The 19668-nt window shown below is 45.2% G+C and overlaps 1 long non-coding RNA gene across 1 annotated transcript in view; it reads left to right on the top strand.

The window, feature by feature from the left end:
• The window catches only part of LOC124789706, a 479897-nt gene that overhangs the window by 413337 nt on the left and 46892 nt on the right, over positions 1 to 19668 (top strand). The window lies entirely within an intron of this gene.

Below are 19668 nucleotides of genomic sequence, written 5' to 3'. Positions count from 1 at the left end.
GCAGTGGTCCGAACCCTTTTCAGACCATTACCCCTGAGTGCAAGCAGAATTAGCTAGTAGCCCCCTCCCCCCTGCTCCTCCCACCATTATCGACATTACTGCCTAACTTAACTTTAGAATGAAAAAGCATTTCCTTGGAACACTTTCATGTTTGAAATGATGGAAGATATATTTCATCAGGTTGCCTTTCATTAAGAAGGCTGTTGCACGCAACGACTGTTATATTGACTTGCAAATAATAGATTTCACCTATCGGTCGTCCTTTTTAAATTTTACTGGCAGATCTAGATTTCAGCTAGAAACTAGTCATTCTCAACGCACTATCATTTTTGATCAATGCATGTAATGCCTGTTGCTCGGGCTTCATCCAACATTCATTCATTGCCGACCAACAGGCATCACGTGCATTGATCAAAAATAGTGGTGCATTGAGAATGGCTACTTTCTAGTTGAAATCTTGATCTGCCAATAAAATTTAAAAGGACGACCAATAGCGGAAATCTACTATTTACTATACAAATAAATTATACTTACTTTTTATTGGAGCTTCATTAAACCAAGAGTTAATGATTCAGTGAGACAATTGTTGCTGTATATTTCTAAGAACATTTGTTGAAGAATGATATAGTGCATCACGAGTCTTACCTCTAACTCTTTCTCAAAAAGGAAAGCTAGCTATCTACATGTTACAAAACATGCTTCCCCTGCCCCACTCCTCTTTTTGGCGACACCTGCTTGACAGTTTCTCTGCGCTCTCATTTAAAATCAACCGAAGTAAAATGTGTGCACTACACTTAGGCTTGCTGTTTGTACATCATTTGTTTGCTAGGCTTAATCTTGCTGGAACCAGGCGGTTCCCAATGGTACCTGATAACAGGGCAAGTGCAACATGTTGCCGAAACTCGTCCCTCGGTGGTGTTCTATCCATCACTGCTGCTCGCATAAAGCGACAATCTTGACATGCGTCTGCACTTCACGCACATGCAGAACCGGGTCCACAGGTGTGAGCATTTTCCTCAGACGTCAGTCGAAAGCAACAACACACCACCGATAGTGGCCAACATGTGCAGCAGTCTGTCGATACGGTCATCCAGCTTCCCGTAGGCCCACTGAGCGAACCTGCTCAAACTGCTGAAGCTGTTCAACTGGAGTACGTACTCGTACTCGTCGGGATATTTTACTCTACTAAAATGAATGTTGCACACACTGTTCACCTCGAAACTCCATATAGTTACTGCCTGCAGTGTCGAACCAGAGCGTGTACAGGGAAACCTCTGAGCGCCACATGATTACGGTGACCCAAATGATTACGGCGACCGTGACATAACACTACTGGCCAGACCTGCGATTACATTTTCACGCAATTTGGGTCCATAGATCCTGAGAAATCAGTACCCAGAACAAACACCTCCGGCCGTAATAACGGCCTTCATACGCCTGGGCATTGAGTCAAACAGAGCTTGGATGGCGTGTACAGGTACAGCTGCCATGCAGCTTCAACACGATACCACAGTTCATCAAGAGTAGTGACTGGCGTATTGTGACGAGCCAGTTGCTCGGCCACCATTGACCAGACGTTTTCAGTTGGTGAGAGATCTGGAGAATGTGCTGGCCACGGCAGCAGTCGAACATTTTCTGTATCCAGTAAGGCCCGTACAGGACCTGCAACATGCGGTCGTGCATTATCCTTCTGAAATGTAGGGTTTCGCAGGGATCGAATGAAGGGTAGAGCCACGGGTCGTAACACATCTGAAGTGTAACGTCCACTGTTCAAAGTGCCGTTAGTACGAACAAGAGGTGACCGAGACGTGTAACCAATGGCATCCCATACCATCACGCCGGGTGATACGCCAGTATGGCGATGACGAATACACGCTTCCAATGTGCGTTCACCGCGATGTCGCCAAACATGGATGGTATGCAATTATGCAGGTACGCAGAACAGCTTCTGTGAAGTTTGGGAGGTAGGAGACGGGGTGCTGGCGGAATTAAGGCTGTGAGGACGGGTCGTGAGTCGTGCTTGGGTAGCTCAGTTGGTAGACCACTTGCCCGCGAAAGGCAAAGGTCCCGAGTTCGAGTCTCGGTCCGGCACACAGTTTTAATCTGCCAGGAAGTTTCATAACAGCGCACACTCCGCTGCAGAGCGAAAATTTCATTTTGGGAATTGTTGTATTGCTAGCTAGCATTATGCTTTCTGGAAATGTGCGCTTTTTTGTGTCCTCATACGGGGCATCGAGAACATTCGAGCTTCGTTCTTAGCTTATGTTTAAATTGAGAAGTAACTTTCTTTTCTTTAGCGTCGTATTGTAGTCAGATCCCAGCGGCGTTTGGTGCTAGTTCTGGGTTGCGTTGTGCAGATTTGACGTCCGTGTTAACTGCATACATTTCCGGGGTTAGTAACCTCGAATGAAGCTGAAAAATGACTGGTACAGTTTTCATTGGTAGCTCCGTGCGGGTAGGATTAAGAGCGTAGAGAGGCTGCGAAGGTCCGTTGCGGCCAGTGGACAAGCCGAGGCATCCGTAATTGGTAGAAACGTGCGGTCTGAAGCCAGGAATACGTGTTCCAACTTCAGTAAGGTCCGCATTTCCAATCGCAGACTCCTATTCCTCGGCTGATCAACTTTCCTACGGCAGCGTGCTCCTTTAAGGGACGTATGACCTATGAGGCCATTAGAGTGTACAACGGCGGAACACTTGCAGCCTGTCTCTACTGTCGAGGTGGCCGATAGCGCAGTTTCTAAAACGGGAAACCGGCGGCGACGCGTGGCAGACAACGGACACACACGGCGCTATTTCTGAAGGCGCTCGTTTGAAGTACGGCGGCCGCGAACTTGTCGAGATGGCCGCAGCGCGGCGTGCATTTACGGCGCGCGCTCCATCTTGGGCAGCGGCAGGCGGCTGCAGTTTCCCAACGGCCGGCCAGCGGCTGCGCTGGAAGGCGGCACCTGCGCCGCCTTGCGACACGCGGATTATTCCCTCACCACCCCGCCCGCCACCGTAGCTGCAGCCGCAGCTCTCCGTGCGCGGCCCGCCACAGGTGTGACGGTTCTAATAATAACTGCCGCTACGACTGAGCCGGTGACGCCACGCCGCTACCTCTACCTGGGGGCTTGTTGATGGGCCTTGGGCGGGCGGCTCTGCAACCGCTCACCGCTCGCATGACTGCGCTGTCACGGGGGCGGGTAGCTGTTAGAAAACCGTACCACCGACGCCCCGCTAAAGTGAACTCAAATGGGTATCCCTGTAGGCAAGACGACGCTCTTTTCGCGAGGAACTATTGCGGAAATTTGGAGAATCGGCGTTTGAGACCGACTGCAGGACGATTCTGCTTCGGCTGGTATTACACCATCAAATTTCTTTGTCAAAGTTTTGGTCAAAGATATAATGACACATTCGTCAAATTTATTTGACAAAGATCTTTGATGTGGCGCCAAAAAGGGGTATTACAATGTCATCATATTTTTCGTCAAAGTTCAAGATGGGTGACAAGAACAACTTGTTATTAACTGCAGCACTTGCATGTACCACAATTGCGCTGTGGGCGCATGTGGAAGAGAAGCGGGGAAGAAAAAGGAAACGTACCTGGGCGAAACCGTGGGTTTTACGACGAGACGATAAAAGCATTCAACAAAACTTGTTACGTGAGCTCGTAGTGGAGGATGTCAAAAAAGCACTCCGCCTTCAGGCCACGAGTGGACTCCCCGATCCATCCGACCGCCGTGTCATCCTCAGTGGAGGATGCGGATAGGAGGGGCGTGGGGGCAGCACACCGCTCTCCCGGTCGGTATGCTGGTATTCTTGACCGAAGCCGCTACTATTCGGTCGACTAGCCCCTCAATTGGCATCACGACGCTGAGTGCACCCCGAAAAATGGCAAGAGCGCATGGCGGCCTGGATGGTCACCCATCCAAGTGGCGACCACACCCGACAACGCTTAACTTCGACGATCAGACGGGAACCGGTGTATCCACTGCGGCAAGGCCGTTGCCCGGAGGACGTCACGTCGTACATAAATTACTTAAGAATGGATGAGCATACATTTCAGTATTTGCTCAGTGAAGTGTATCCTCATATCGTAAAGCACAATACCCACTTAAGAACTGCTGTATCTACAGAAGACAGGCTCAGTGTATAACAGAGTCCTAGCTACAGGAGAGAGTTGGGTTAGGTTTGGTCAGGTTAGGTTAGGTTTCCAGTCTTCTTAATCTGTCTTTGTATTCAGGTGCCTCACGTTGTAGAGCGCCTCATCAGCTTCATACATCTGTATTAATTTTGAGTTGTCAGTACGCACCAATTGTATTTACCGGCAATGTTTATAAACACACTACACATGGCAGAACGCTGCAGCGATGCTAGCGCTCCACGTGGTAACATGTCACATTGCAGTCAACAGAAGACAAGCGAATTTTTTGGTCAAATCAACAGCGAGGCCCTAGATTTGATCAAATTTATTTGACGACAGACGAGATTTGACAAAGTGCCCTATTACACTATCAAATTTCTTTGACACAAATATTTGAAGACAAATGTTGATGGTGTTAGGACAGCAACCAGCCACAAATTTACTTTGAGTTCTTTTATTCAAAGGAAACCGTTACCGGTTTCGAATCGTTGTGATTCATCATCAGACGGTTTACACGTTTTCTTTCTGACATTTGGTGCGTTTTTATAGATTAATTGTCGTGAAGCGTCGGTTTCGACGTGCGTGGTTGAAATGATCTCAGCGACAAATCTAAAGTGTACAGTGAGAACTATTACGTGTGCAACAACGAGGATGCAGTGGAAATGCATTTGCATCGATTGGACGAACGTTATGAAAACAAACACTCGAAACCGACATTTCACGACAATTAATCTATAAAAACACACCAAATGTCAGAAAGAAAGCGTCTGATGATGAATAACAACGATTCGAAACCGGTAACGGTTTCCTTTGAATAAAGGAACTCAAAGTAAATTTGTGGCTGGTTGCTGTCCTAACACCATCAACATTTGTCTTCAGACAACAGCCACGGTCTCCAACATGTCATCATATGACAAAATTGCACAAATATTTGACATATCAACTTTGACAAAGAAATTTGCTAGTGTAATACCGGCCTCCGCCAACGTACATTTCGCGTAACGACTACGAAGATAAATGAAATTAGGGTTCGTACGGAGACTTATAGACAGCTGATTTTTCCACGCTCAGTCTGCAAATGGAACAGGAATGGAATTAACTAGCAGTGGTACGTGTTACCCTCTGTCAAGAACCGTACAGTGGCTTCCAGATTATAGAGGGTGATTTTTTTCCATCGTGTACAAACTCTAACAGTTGATTGATGACAGGATGCGGATGACAGGATGCGGAACAAAAAAGGTTTAATGAACTTACGTCAGGAAATGCGTAGTTTTGATGCTAGAGACCACTTATTCAATTATACTTTGCTGCAGAGACTACGGTCTGATACGCGCTGTACCATGCAGCCACAGGTACAGTGTGCGTGGTTTCCTGCTAGGGGGTGGTACTGTTCCTGAAACGTCGTGCCCTAGTGCCCTCTACTGCCATAGTAATTGGTAATGTTGTGTCCGATTTACTTCCCTTGCTGACTCACCTTGTAGTGGATTTGATGCAGCGTTGTACACCATGGTTCCGTGTACGAATCGAGAGCTTGCCAGCGTGGTGTTTACTTACGGAAAGGCAAATGGCGGCGGGCAGCAAGGTTGTATCGTGAGACCCATCCCCGCCGACAACAACCACAGCATTCAATATTTGCCACAGTGTTTCCCCGTTTATTCTGAGACAGGGTCGTTTCAGGAAGCAGGAAATCATGTAGGACGTACCCGAAATGTTCGGACTGCAGACTTGGAGGAAAATGTGATTAACACTGTGGAAGGCGACCGCCGTGTCAGTGCCAGGCAGTTGGCCCGCCAGTACAGGGTAAGCTAAACGACCGTGTGGAGCATTCTCCATGACAATTATTACGACCCTTATCACTTATAGCGTGTGCAGGGCTTACTAGCGACAGATTTTCCGCATCGGGAGCAGTCTTGTCCCTGATTTCTTCGCCTGGCAACCACAATCATCCATCCTATTCACAGATGAAAAAGGCCACCTTCACGCGGAGTGGTATCTTCATCTTTGATAACAGTCATCTGTGGGGTAGTGTGCAGAACCCCCATGGTATGGTGATAGCGAATTATCAACATCGGTGGGGCTGGACTGAACTATCGGCGTTTCTTGCGGGTGACTTTGGCTCCCCTGCTGGAAGAAGTGCCGCTGATGATTCGAAGTGTTACATGCTGCCCCAGCCCACTTCGCTGTTAGCTTCCGGACGCATCTCGATCGCGTCTTCACTGGTCGATGAATCGGACGAGGGGGTCCAGTTAAATGGCCTACTCGTTCACCGGCGCGTGCGCACATACGTTGAGACACATGAAAACCATTTTCAACACATACTGTAAGTGTGGCAGCATGGTGCAGAGGGTGGTAGACGGTAGTCTCTGTAACTTGTTCGCATTGACGGCACTTTGAACAGTGGACGTTACATTTCAGATGTGTTACGACCAGTGGCTCTACCCTTTATTGGATCCCTGCGAAACCCTACATTTCAGCAGGATAATGCATCACCGTAAGTTGCAGGTCCTGTACGGGCCTTTCTGGATACAGAAAATGTTCGACTGCTGCCCTGGCCAGCACATTCTCCAGATCTCTCACCAATTGAAAACATCTGGTCAATGGTGGCCGAGCAACTGACTCGTCACAATACGCCAGTCACTACTCTTGATGAACTGTAGTATCGTGTTGAAGCTGCATGGGCAGCTGTACCTGTACGCGCCATCCAAGCTCTGTTCGACTCAATGCCCAGGCGTGTTAAGGCCGTTATTACGGCCAGAGGTGGTTGTTCTGGGTACTGATTTCTCAGGATCTATGCACCCAAATTGCGTGAAAACGTAATCACATGTCAGTTCTAGTATAGTATATTTGTCCAATGAATACCCGTTTACCATCTGCATTTCTTCATGGTGTAGCAATTTTAATGGCCAGTAGAGTATTTGCATATTTTCGTGTATCACGCTGTATACAAATGCCATGCTGATTTAGGTGAACTAAAAGCTGATTGTGAAGAAAAGAAATTTGACAGTCTTACCTTAGTTGGAAATGGTCGGGAATGTTCTAGTAGACTAGCGAATTTGCACACCTTTATAGATAGACTACACAACTCGCGCGCGACAACACTTTCAACGTTACTAAACCACAACAGTCATTGGTTTAAATTGTTGATGGTGTACAGCAACCAGCCACAAATTGGTTTTAGGTTACCTTATTCAAACGTTACCGGTTTCGAATTTTTTACAGTTCATCATCAGACGGTTTTTTTATGCTTTCATCGATACAGATTATGCATTGGTTTCCTGTGAGTTGCCGTGAAACGCCCATCTGGTACATTTGTATTAGCAGTTTTAGTTTTCTTGCGATGAAATACATCGTCAAGGATGTTTGTATTTTTACAGTCACTAACGTTGCCCTGCAGTTGTTCGGTCACAAAACGAATTTTCAATGTGCAACACTTTCTTGATTTATAGGTTACGAAAACAAATGCGCAGTTTGCAAAGTACATGAGTGTCAAAGATGCTTCAATGCAATGATGCAAAGATACGGCATTCTGCCGCGGGGGGAAGAAACGTAAATCATTGCTACGTTAGATTGAAATAATGTTTTACATTAAATCTAGGGCATTAATTGCAGACAGAAATGATAAGCATGTGCACGTGGGATATCCTGTACATCATCAACTAATTATTTTATGCAGCAGCCACGGTCTCCAACCACTTCTATATATGACAGAATTGCAGATATTGGTTTCCTAAACACTTGTCAGCCTGAGCGCACTCTACCGCCTGTAGAGAAGATCTAAAGAAGAGCGGCGCGTTTCGTCACAGGGTTATTTGGTAACCGTGATAGCGTTACGGAAATGTTTAGCAAACTCAAGTGGCAGACTCTGCAAGAGAGGCGCTCTGCATCGAGGTGTAGCTTGCTCGCCAGGTTTCGAGAGGGTGCGTTTCTGGATGAGGTATCGAATATATTGCTTCCCCCTAATTATACCTCCCGAGGAGATCACGAATGTAAAATTAGAGAGATTTGAGCGCGGACGGAGGCTTTCAGACAGTCGTTCTTCCCGCGAACCATACGCGACTGGAACAGAAAAGGGAGATAATGACAGTGGCACGTAAAGTGCCCTCCGCCACATACCGTTGGGTGGCTTGCGGAGTATAAATGTAGATGTAGATGTAGACGGCCGAGACTGTTCTGCCCCGGCAGTCCATTTCGCCCCGGTCCACCCTATATATTCCAGTTTCTGCCTTACTCTGTAGTTTTTGCCCTCCATGGCTCCATCTAGTACCCTGAAAATCAGTGCTTTCCAAGTATTTCTTTCCTCACCCACCCCGCGGAAAACTACTTCTTCTGTTATGTTCTTAATCTTTTTTAATATTCATTATCTGATGTAACACCACACGTCAGACACTTCTTTTTCGGTTTTCCCGCAGTCCACGATTTACTTACGTGCAATGTTGTACTCCGAACGCACATTCTAAGAAATTTCTGATTTACTTACGTACAATGTTGTCCTCCGAACGCACATTCTCAGAAATTTCTTTCAGAAGTTCAGCCTATGTGTGATACAACCAGACTTTCTTTTGTTGAAAATACTCTTGGCTTTTGATGCTCTCCTTGTTACGCCCTCCCTCATGTATTATTTCGGTTCCGAGATTCCGCAGACTTTCTTTGGGCGAAGAACACACTTTGCTTTTGATGGTCTGTTTCTCACGCCCTCCTTCATGTGTTATTTCGATTCCAAGAGCCCTTCAGTCTCTCTTCTGCGGCTCCTCAGCACTTTCGCCTTTGATTCACTCCGAGCTGGCTCACGGCAGAGGCGGTTCTTCCGTGTGCAAAGCCGCGGGTAATCCCACGGGTAGCCCCAGCCGCTCCGAGATAAGCCGCACTGAGTCGGTGCGGAAGTGCGTATATAGTCACGGATTCCTTCCTCGTACCACACCGTACTACGCTCACTGCACGCGTACCAACTTTACGGTAGCTGAAGGCTCTGATGTTGAGCGTCGCCATACTGTAACATACATGTTACATCACTGTATCCAACGGTGCCGTCTATCATTCGACGTAGCAAGTAATAGTTTAGGAAGAAGGGGAAATACCGGCGATCGATTCACATGTTAAAGGTGTGAAAATTAGTCAGTTTTTTTGCAAGCTCCTCTTGATTTAGTAAATACTGCAAAACGATTGTAGCTACCATAGAGTTCGTACTAGATTATCGTGTACTTCCGTTACTTACGATGTTAGACCACAGTTTAAAAAAATTAAATAAACAACTGGTAATTATTTTCAAATATGTGATGATGAACAGTCTTGGTATGTCAACGTAAAGTTCTATCTATATCCGGATCCCGCTCTATCTACTTCCGGGTCTGGGTGCTGACGATTCCTCTCCCTTTGACTCGGTCCTCCCACCACTTTTCTTCCTCCACTTGCTGCCAGGTCACACCTCTCCTTTCCACACATATTCTCGCTCCCATTTTCCACCGTGTTCTTGGGCGCCCTCTAGGTCTTTTCCCATCCATCTTTAGTTCTTCCATAATCTTGGGGAGTCTCTGCCCATGCATCCTCTTAACATGCCCATACCATCTTAATCTCTTTTTTTTTTCAATGTCTTCTCTCATACTTTCTTGTTAAGGTCCTTTCTAATCTCGACATTCCTTACTTTGTCCATTCTTGTTTTTCCCTCAACTGCTCTGAGAAATTTCATTTCCGCTGCTTGCAGTCTGCTCCAGTCCCTTCTGTCATTGTCCATGTTTCTCCACCATAGGTGACAATAGGGAAGTAATAATACTTATACATAAGGAGTTTTGCTTTTTCTGAAACTTCCTTATTCCAAGTCAGGTGTTTTATTGTTTGGTAGTAATTGCCTCCCTGCTGTAACCTCCTATTAATTTCGTTAGTTATTCTTCCATCCCTTGATATTTCACTCCGTAAATAAGTGAAACTTTCCACCACTTTGAGGGGTTCTCCATTCAAGGTAATATTTCCATTGATCCCTTTCTCTCTTCCAAATACCATTATTTCATTCTTATCTCTATTTATTTTTAATCCACACCTTTTCATTATTTCCTTCCATGCATCAAGTTGTAACTGTACATCTACCTCTTTATCACCCCATATTACCATATCATCTGCAAAAATCATCGTTTTGTCTTTTTCTTTTACAATATCTTTAACTGCCCTATTCATTCCCTCCATCACAACATTAAAAAGTGCAGGAGATAGAATAATTCCTTGCATAAGTCCTTGTTTTATTTCGAAGTATTCAGAGTTCTCCAAAGGTGTTCTAATTCTACAATTGTGTCCTCTGTACATTGTCTTTATTACATTAATGTATCCATCTTCTATATCTATCTTCTTCATTTCTTCCTAGAGTCTTTCCCTGTTAACATATGCCTTTTCTATGTCTATAAAAACCATTATCACCCTTTTGTTATACTCCCAACTTTTTACATCAGTTGACTGACGGAAAATAACAGGTCGATCGTGCTTCTTCCTTTCCTAAAACCATGCTGTTCTTCACTCAGCTCCTTTCCTATCTTTTCACTTATTCAATTTAGTAAAATTCTTTAAAAAATCTTGGCTGTATGACTCATAAGAGTTATTCCTCTGTAGTTTTTACAAAATCTTTTAATGCCTTTTTTGATAATGGGAACAATGTATCCTCCAATCGTCGGGTATTGTACTGTTTCTCCACACACTTGATAGTACCCTACACAGCCACTGCATTCCCACTGGACCTGCTGCTCATATCATGTCCACTGATACTTCAGCCGGTCCTGGGGCTTTCCCCCCATTCATCTTCTTCACAGCTATTTCCGTTTCTTCCAGTGTAATTTGTCCTACTTCTGCTTACCAACTTCTCTCAATTTCTGCATTATTTGTTGGTTCCGCGTGTACCTGCTCCTCAGTAAATTTCTGTTCATGCTAAATTCCAAGTGAGTCAGGCCAGTTCTGTGTCGAGTCTAATGTAGCCTTTGTTCACGGTTTAATTCCACGGAAATGTACGCTGCTCGTGTTGGCGAAATTTCTTGTCCTGCGTTTGAGGAGTCACCGCAGAAACACGTGTTATCTCCAACGACCATTTCTGCTGCGTTTGTGCGCCCGTTACCTGTGTGATAATCTGTAGCCAACGCGCGGGTAAGTGCCGTGCGGTATGCAGGACCTCGGATAAGCAGCAAGCGCTAGCAGCCTAAACGAATATCGTGCTACCGCTTTGTGCTGGTTTCACCAAAGTTCTGGTTTGCGCTCAGCGAAATTTGGACCCGTAAAAGGTCGAGGAGAGGACTGCTAAATTGCTCCTTGCTCGAGATCCGCAATTTGTCCTGCAGGTAGAGATGCCTAGGGCTCTTACCTGACGTTCTACTTTACTGTAACTCTTAATGAAGAGCACTGGAGATGCTCGAACAAGACCTAGAATGGTAAAATTGTTACAGTGGAAATGATGATGATGACGATGATGAAGTCCCATACTCCGTCACAGAGCGTAGGGGAACGATGCGGGAGACCCGCACCGCCGTACTAGTGGAGGTGGTTTGCCATTGCCTTCCTCCGACCGTAATGGGTATGAATGATGATGATGGACACGACACAACAACACTCATCTCGAGGCAGGGAAAAATCCCTGACCCGCCGGGGATCGAACCCGGGATCCCGTGCTCTGGAAGCGAGAACGCTACCGCGAGACCACGAGCAGCGGACTTATTGTGGAAAGTGGTCATAATTTAAATTTCTGTCTCAGACAATCACAAAATTTTCATTCATCACCGTATCTTGAGAAACTACAGCAGAAAACGTAAAAACCAACTTAGAAATTCGAAATTAGAAAATCTTACATCTTCCACTTGTCAAAGTATGCTTTAAAATAAAAATAAAATATGGTGCACGCCCATGGGTCGGGCAGTGGTACATATAATGTACGTGAAATGCGTTGTCGTACTAACTAAATGACTAGGAATATGGACGTATGATATGCGACGTAAAAATCCACATACCTACACTAACCAATCCTAGCGGTGTGATCTCTCAAGTTTTCTCAGGGCGACTGATTATCACTCCTGCTGTGGGGTCGTCGAAATATTTTGTAGGAAATGGAAACAACTCAGTAGAACACCCGAAAGTACATAATTATTCCTGGGTCTAGATGTGCATCTCCTCTGTACCTGACTTCAAAACATGTAAAAAATTGTCTTTATTATTTTCCTTGCGAGGGCTAACCAGAAAGTGAGGTACGATCGATCGCGGAATGGAATAACGTCGGGAGTCCGAGATATCGATATTTAAATGAATATCACTATAGACACTCGATATATCAGGAAAATATCGATGTAGCGACGGAAGAAACGTCGACTGACTGGCCTATAAACATATAAGCTGCACACTGTAAATATACTGTCTACTTCAGAGCTGTATATTTAAGTACTGATTTATTCAAATGGTTCAAATGGCTCTGAGCACTATGAGACTTAACATCTGAGGTCATCAGTCCCCTAGAACTTAGAACTACTTAAACCTAACTAACCTAAGGACATCACACACATCCATGCCCGAGGCAGGATTCGAACCTCCGACTGTAGCGATAGCGCGGTTCCAGACTGTAGCGCGTACAACCGCTCGGCCACTCTGGCAGGCACTGATTTATTATTAGATATTTTGTACATCAACAAGCTAGCAGCCTGCTTATCCCCCTTAGAGCAAGAACTGAAAAGATAACGATGGACGTTCATGCTTGGCACTTTGCTAACAATGGTAACTGCGTGTTAGTGGCACAATAAAAGATATCCGATGCGTCCGTCGTTCAGTTTCGTAACGTATCAGATTTGTCCGGAACACTTCCTGTCAACTTCCGTGATTTTTTATTTCTGCAAACGCCAACAACCTACCAGTCGTACTGTCAAAATTGCGTGGTGTAGCTAAAAGATAAACAATGCTTATGGCGACGCATTAAAGCGTATCCAGAGCGAGCACCCAGCATTATGCTTGAAATAGCTATACAACTGGAAAATCATCTGAAAAGGTTCGAAAACCGGTTCATGGAATGAATAAATAACTATTAAAAAAAAGTGACTGGTTCCAGTTTGATGTATGTTCATTAGTTATTTTCCACAGTGTCATAAAACAGCGTCGTTGAAGCTCATCCGATCCCGACAATTGATCATTTCGCATTGTCAGTGCTACTTTACAACAGCAAGATTGTGTACTCACCATCCGTACTAAGATAACTCACCGCTAGCCTTTCACAGCTCGTGGTCTCGTGGTAGCGTTCTCGCTTCCCGCACACGGGGTCCCGTACTAAGATAACTCACCGCTAGCCTTTCACAGCTCGTGGTCTCGTGGTAGCGTTCTCGCTTCCCGCGCACGGGGTCCCGGGTTCGATTCCCGGCGGGGTCAGGGATTTTCCTACCTCAGGATGACTGGGTGTTGTGTCATCTTCACCATCATCATTCATCCCCATTACGGTCGGAGGAAGGCAGTGGCAAACCACCTGCACTTGGACCTTACCTAGTAAGGCGGCGCCGGTCTCCCGCGTCGCTCCCCTACGCTCTGTAAACGAGTATGGGACTCGTCATCATCATCACTCCTGCACGCTTCAGTAAGAGGCGATTCGAAGACTACGAAGGGACCGCAACCCCACAGTTCTTACAAGGGAACCTTCCCATCGCACCCCCCCTCAGATTTAGTTATAAGCTGGCACAGTGGATAGGCCTTGAAAAACTGAACACAGATTAATCGAGAAAACAGGAAGAAGTTGTGTGGAACTATGAAAAAAAATAAGCAAAATATACAAACTGAGTAGTCCATGTACAAGATAGGCAGCATCAAGGATATGGTGAGCTCAGGAGCGCCGTGGTCCCGTGGTTAGCGTGAGCAGCTGCGGAGTGAGAGGTTCTTGGTTCAAGTCTTACCTCGGGTGAAATAATTTATTCTTTATTTTCGCAAAGTTGTGACCTGTCCGTTCGTTCATTGACGTCTCTGTTCACTGTAATAATTTTAGTGTCTGTGTTTTGCGACCGCACCGCAAAACCGTGCGATGAGTAGACGAATGGACGTGGCTATCCAATGGGAACCGAAAACTTTTGATCGCAAGGTCATAGGTCAACCGATTCCTCGACAGGAAAACACGTCTGATATATTCTATACCAGACTGGTGACGGCATATGCGTCACATGACAGGAAAATGTTGTCGACTCACCTAACTTGTACACTTGGCGAATGGGTAAAAAGATTCTTCTACCTTGCCCGGTTTGGGTTTTCTTGTGGATGTGATAATAACTCCCAAAAAAGTGATGAAAACATAAGAGTTTGTCACATAAACTTCAACAAATGAATGCAACAGTTTCGCAGTCGCACAGTTTTCCTTGTGCTCTGTCAAAACATATGTTTTTAACGTTTTCAATTTTTTCCGCGTGTAGACCGTCAAATCCTGCATATGTCCAAGCAAATCTGAACATGTCCTGGAATTTTGGAGAGCGAAGTTGATTTTGTGTACGTGATTGAACTTTGATAATTGTCTGAAAATAAAAAATTAAAATTTTCGCTGCCGGGAAGACTTGAACCATGGACCTCTCGTTCTGCAGCTGCTTACGCTAACCACGGGACCACGGCGTTCCTGAGTCAATATTCACATTTATATTGCATATGTTCCACATAGACTACTCAGTTCGTATATTTTGCTTATTTTTTTCATAGTTCCACACAATTTCTTCCTGTTTTCTCGATTAATCTGTGTACAGTTTTTCAAGGCCTATCCACTGTGCCACCTTATAACTAAATCTGAGGGGGGTGCGATGGGGAGGTTCCCTTGTCAGACACGCCATATTCGCGGAACTACAGCGGAAACGAAGCAAGCACACCAGCACTGGTATAACAGAGGTGCCTAGATTTGTGAAGTATGCAACCCGCAACACTATAATCGGACTCCGTTTCTGATCTCAAGTAAGGCCGGTATTAAATTTCTTTGACAAAGAAATATGATCAAATATTCCCCAAATTTCTTTGACGAAGATCTTTGACATGGCGATAAAAAGAGGTATCAGACTGTCGCCATATTTTTCATCAAAGTTCAAGATGGCGGACAGCAATAACTGGTTATAATGCGCTGCAGTTGCGTATGCCACAATCCCATTGTGTATGCATTTGGGAGAGAAGCGGCGGAAGAAAAGGAAACATACTTACGTGAAGCCGTAGGTCTTACGTCGAAATAGTAAAAGTTTTCATCAGAATTCGTTAGGAGAGCTGCAAGTGGGCGAGAATGGAAGAAAGTGCATTTCAGTATTACCTCAGTAAAATGGCTTCTAATATTACAAAGCAGAATAATCACTTGAGTATGCTATATGTGCAGAAGACAGGTTTACCATAACATTGCGATTTCTTGCTACAGGAGAGAGCAACTATAACTTCCTATACAACACTTGAATACCACATTGCACATTAACCAAAATAATTTTAGAAACGTGTGAAGTGATTAATAAAGCACTGAAGGAGGAACATCTGAAGTAAATAATGTTTAGTGCGCTATATGGACATTAAGAACTATTTCTATTTTTGAATAATTTAATTAAGGGAATTAGTGTTCCAACTGCTACAAAATTAATGAAAAGTACGAAGGCGATAAGCAATTTTTAACTTGTGACATACAGAGTTAAAAAAATAGACAAACTAGAATGGAGAGCTAAGAACTTATTTTGTTTTATTTTAGAGTGTCCCGTCATATACTCTGGCTTGCTGAAAAGCTGTCTTGGTGTTTCCCGATGTAGAAGTTGATGGCTGTAGCTTTGACTGTGGATTTGAAGTCAGCTGAAGCATAACTCACTGAGCCCCTTGCTCACTCCCCCACCCCTGTCGAAGCAAGGTTATTATAAACAGTCGAAGGAACACCCTAAACAAACTTTGCAGACATGTTTACAGCCACGTTACACACGTCAGATAGCTCCAAGTGATTACATTGCACACTGCAGGGAACAGAAGACGAACGACTTTTATCATGAAAGCAACGGCGAGGCCCTAGATTTGATCATACGAGTGTAATCCCAAAAGGAAGATCTCCTATTTTTTTTTATAAGTGCCCAGACCTGAGGATGTACGTCTGGAGTACAGCATTGTATGGTAGTGAAACATGAACTGTGGGAAAACCGGAACAGAAGAGAATCGAGGCATTTGAGATGTGGTGCTATAGACGATTGTTGAAAATTAGGTGGACTGATCGTGGTAAGGAATGAGGAGGTTCTACGCAGAATCGGAGAGGAAAGGAATATGTGGAAAACACTGATAAGGAGAAGGGACAGGATGATAGGAAATCTGCTAAGACATGAGGGAATGAATGATAGGACATCTGCTAAGACATGAGGGAATGACTTCCATGGTACTAGAGGGAGCTGTAGAGGGCAAAAACTGTAGAGGAAGACAGAGATTGGAATACGTCAAGCAAATAATTGAGGACGTAGGTTGCAAGTGCTACTCTGAGATGAAGAGGTTAGCACAGGAAAGGAATTCGTGGCGGCCCGCATCAAACCAGTCAGTAGACTGATGACAAAAAAAAAAGACCTGTTTATTTCTACAATGGTTTACATCAGTTTACAGCTTGAACATTTAGCTATTTTTCGACATAATCACCATTTCTATCGATACATTTTTGTAGACGCTGTGGCAGTTTTTGTATGCCCATGTCATACCAGCTTCCCGCCATGCTGTTCAGGAAGTTATGAACCTCTTCTTTCATCTCGTCGGAGTTGAATCGCTTTCCGGCCAAATGTTCTTTTAACCTAGGGAACAGGTGATAGTCATTGGGCGCCGAGTCAGGACTATGGGGTGGGTGGGTGATTATGTTCCATTGAAACTGTTGCAGGAGAACAACGGTTTGCCGAGCGATGTGTGGGCGAGCGTCGTCATGGAGAATGTGTACGCCCTCGCTCAGCAGTCCTTTTCTCTGGTTCTGAATTGCCCGTTTGAGTGTTTTCAGAGTCTCACAGTACCAGTCAGCGTTAATTGTTGTCCCAGCAGTTCAGCGCCGACGACGACGTGAAAGAAGAGGTTCATAACTTTCTGAACAGCATGGCGGCGAGCTGGTATGACATGGGCACACAAAAATTGCCACAGCGTCTACAAAAATGCATCGGCAGAAATGGTGATTATGTTGAAAAGCAGCTAACTGTTCAAGCTGTAAAGTGATGTAAACCATTCTGGAAATAAACAGGTCTATGTACTTATACAAAAATAGGAGACCTTACTTTTGGGATTACCCTCGTATTTGTTTGACGAAAGGCGCGATTTGACGAAGTTTCCTATTGCACTATCAAATTTTTTTGACATGAATATTTGACATATCAACTTTGACACAGAAATATGATAGTGTATTACCGGCCTTTGGTCTCGACGATTTCACAGCATTTCCCTTTTGTACAGCACAGTTCGATCCACTTTGGGTGTCTTTATGATTTAGGAGTGACATTTTTAATGCTCACTTGGCAGCCGGCCGTTGTGGCCGAGCGGTTCTAGGCGCTTCAGTCCGGAACTGCGCTGCTGCTACGGTCGCAGGTTCGAATCCTGCCTCGGTCATGGATGTGTGTGCTGTCTTTAGGTTAGTTAGGTTCTAGTAGTTCTAAGTCTAGGGGACTGATGACCTCAGATGTGAAGTCCCATAGTGCTCAGAACCATTTAAACCTCACTTGGCTACCCGCCGATGACCTTTGATCCTCCTTTGTAGAACCTATTAGCACACAAACCACAAGACGTAGGAACTGAGCACTAACAAAGTTAACAGTCGTACTACTGGTGATTGTTCAAGCGGTTCTCCGGATGATTGTTCAAGCGGTCCTCGACTGGAGTGGACGATGTCTTCCGGTGTGCGGGGCACACTCGTATGCAGCATTTCCAGTTCACGAAGACTCTCGGGTTACAGATAGGCAGTGACGTAATGAGCATATAGTTTCAAAAATGGCTCAAATGGCTCTGAGCACTATGGGACTTAACATCTGAGGTCATCAGTCCCCTAGAACTTAGAACTACTTAAATCCAACTAACCTAAGGACATTACACACATCCATGCCCGAGGCTGGATTCGAACCTGCGACCGTAGCGGTTCCAGACTGTAGCGCCTAGAACCGCTCGACCACACCGGCCGGCCAGCATATAGTTTCCAAGCTTATTGGGCGCAAGATTAGCTTTCATAAATCAGAGTTTTGCCTTACAGCAGTGCAAAGCCAAGCCAACTACCGCACAAGGCTTACAGAGCTGGGAACGTGATGCCTCCTCGATAGCCCTTTTCTGGATGATCGCTATTGTGGTAACAGAAACATCTGGAGAAACGCGTAAGCTACGAATGCGGCCTGGCCGGTGTGCGTTACGCAATGCCGGCGCCACACGTGTGGGGCTGTTCCGGTCTGTGGAGATGAGAACACGCCGGCCCGCCTGGCGGGGAAACGCGCGGTGACGTCAGCCGGCGCGCATGCGAGCGCCTTTTGTCCCGGCGAGGCGTTCGTGCTGAGGACGTCTGCCATTGTTCAGCGCCGCACGCAACACGCCGGAAGCAATTTGCACGCACTCCGCCGGCATTCCGCGCCCTGCAGCTCCGCCGCGCGCCGCAGTTAATCCTGGAGCACGGCTGCTCCTTCCTGGCCTCGCGGACTGCCACAAGTGGACAGAAAGGAACGTCCAACCTAGAGAGCCTGTATAGGGAGAGAGTGGCCAACCGGACGATACGGATGCCATTTTTCTGCCAAACTGCGGGTGGGACTTTTGAATGGCCAGTAGTGGAGTACTGGAGTACACACTCACCGAATCAAAAGCATAAGACAATATGTCGAAATCATTCGTTAAATGTCTGTCTTCACTTCTATAATATACTCATAGTACCCTACTAAGTAAAGCACAGGAAAATTTGATACAGTGGCTGTAAAAATTATTCGTTACTTGCATTTATCTCCTTTAAAGTTCGTTTACTAGACATATTGCAATGAAAGTAACGTAAATAAAAAATGTAGTGTATAGCATTTGTTTTGTATCGGAAGTGCATAACGCTAAAGATTTAATGTACATTTATTACGTCAGATGAATGAAAGTCGTGAGCAGTTGTTTACTTGTGACATGCAAAAAGTGTGAGACGTATTAATACTTCTTGTCACGTCTTCAAACTTTCTGCATGTCACAAGTAAAGAACTGCTTACGACTTTCTTACGACTTTCCTTCGTATATACTGAATACGAAGAATGAATTACCGATGTCAAAAACAATACTGTACAATTACTAACGTGTTTACTTTAAACACGTAGGCCTACCGACTTCATCACAAAACGCTTTATTATTTCAACTCGTACTTAAGATCGCAAACGCTAATTACGTACTAAAAACGATATAGAACTAAATCGAACATGCAAGCACAACGCATAACAAATCTCTCAATAATTCAAATACCTTTTAATCGTTTCCAAAAGTCCTCTGAACTTCAATTCAACTCAAAAGCACGGCGAACATAGGAAGCGCGAGAGACGTTTAGCAGACAAATGGCGCCAAAGCTAATCAACCAATCACGGGCAACTTCACCTATGGCCACTCTCACTGTATACAGGCTCTCT

The sequence above is a fragment of the Schistocerca piceifrons genome, chromosome 3 (genome assembly GCF_021461385.2).
Source record: "Schistocerca piceifrons isolate TAMUIC-IGC-003096 chromosome 3, iqSchPice1.1, whole genome shotgun sequence".
NCBI lineage: Eukaryota > Metazoa > Arthropoda > Insecta > Orthoptera > Acrididae > Schistocerca > Schistocerca piceifrons.
This window is presented reverse-complemented; position numbering and strand designations above follow the sequence as displayed.